Raw genomic sequence first — 2,115 nt, forward strand, 5'->3', positions numbered from 1 at the left:
TAAAATTTGCAATAGCATGACATGGCAATTATTTTATTTTACAGCCTCTCCAGGCAAATCAATAATTCATGCATTTTCAGTACATTTAGCAATTTAACCATTCATGCCAATATTACCATAAGCCAATCAATTAAAACCATAAATTTACAACATATCAAGTGGTCTCCAATTACTCTATTTTCAAAATCGTCATTTAATTTCAAGACAATTTATAAAATCATTTCGTTTAAACTCATTTTGTTTATAAACATAAAAATTTACCATTAAAGCTCATTTTCATAAATTTCACAAAAATTGAATAAAACATACTTTAGATAATTAAAATGATGGTAAGGTTACTCACTTCACAATAGCGGGATTTTTACATTGCTATTGATTCGTACTCGTATAATTATTCTTAGTTGTCAGTCACCTACGTCGTTCGGCATGCTCCCACAACAAACTTTCCTAGCAATAATTTAAATCTAATATACTTAGTGCATCAATTCCACTACTCTCCCTCATTCTATCATAAATCTGCATTATTTCTCCTCATTTCTTCCAATATTTTACCATTCAACTTAACACTCTCAACCGAATTATGCATTTAAATTCCTCCAACATCATTAATTCTTCACAACGAATCATTTAAAATTTCTTAACTTTATTTGATCATTATTCATAAATTTCACATTTTCTTCTTTACTTTAGTCCTATGGCACCTCCTAATAAAATATTCAAATGTTGTATTAAAGTAATTTAAATTTAATTCATATCACCAAATAACCAATGTATAATTAAATAAAATAAGCTAGCCTTCATATAGTTCAATTTTGCAATAAGCCATGGAGTAGAATAAAGAAATTTATCTAATTAGGCTAGGTTGGCCCAAGTCTCCACCTTCCTTTTCTTTTGGACTTTTCTTCCTTTGTTGTTTTTAGACCCTTTTTCATGAACTCTTCCCATCTCTTTATAATTGGGCCATGCCCATTTTCTTTCTTATTGGGCCATACCCATTTTTCTTTCTTATTGGGTCATGCCCATTTTTTTCTTTCTTGTTACTTTCTTTTCTTCCACCGTCCAGCAGCCCTTGCTTGTCTTTCTTTTTCTTTCTCACATGCACAAATCGTCTCAAATTTCTTCCTCTCTCTCCCTCTCACCATCGGCCACACTTTCTTGCTTTTCAACCTTCAATTTTCAGCAACTAAAGCTGCTCATATTGGCTTCAAAATCAGTAGCCAAGCTGCTTTGTTTCTCCTAAAAAAATCAGCAGCTAAGCTGCACTTTTTCCTTCAAAAATTAGTAGCCAAAACAACAACAATTAACCACCAAGACCACACATTTCAAGCTTCAAAATTAGCTACAAAAATCTGCACTTTTCAACCTCCAAAACCAATAGCAAAGCTGCATTTTCCAGCCCCCAAAATCAGCAAAAAAATAGCTCTTTTTCCTCTCTAAATGGTGGCAAAACTGGCCCCTCAACTTAGCTCTCTCACCTTTCTTTTCTTCCTCACCACTCGGCCTTCTCTTGTTTCTTTTTGTTCTCTTTGCTCACTCCTTCTTCTTGTTTCTTTTTCTTCTCTTAACTAACCGACTTCTCTCTTTCATCTTGTCTTCTTCACTTTACTTATTCACCCATATATATATATATTTAATTCTTTCCATTTTATTCCAACTTGGCCGGCCCTTCACATTTTTCTTCCTTTCTTCATTTGTTCCACATGGCCGACCCCCTTCCATCAATTAAATTAAAGAGTCTTTTGAATCTTTTTATTGACCACATGGGCGGCTACCCATGTTGGTCTTCCTATATTATTTTTTTTATATATACATACTTGTATTATTATTTTTACCATTCATTTATTTTATCTCTTCCATTTAATTTCTCTACATAATCTTTCAACTTTTATACTTTAAATTCGATCTCTTCAATGCATCTAAAAATTTTAATTTTTATCTATCTTCCTTTCTCTGTACGTGTACCACCAAAATATCAAAATTGCACTTCAACGCGGTATTACCATAATATTTAAATATTTACTTATTCGCATTGGTTCGACTTAGCAAAACATGCGTATTTCACTTTCGTCGTTCATCTCCAAAAATTTATTTGTATTTCTTCTCCTCCACTTGGAT

The sequence above is a fragment of the Theobroma cacao genome, chromosome 4, assembly GCF_000208745.1.
Source record: "Theobroma cacao cultivar B97-61/B2 chromosome 4, Criollo_cocoa_genome_V2, whole genome shotgun sequence".
Classification (NCBI taxonomy): Eukaryota; Viridiplantae; Streptophyta; class Magnoliopsida; order Malvales; family Malvaceae; genus Theobroma; species Theobroma cacao.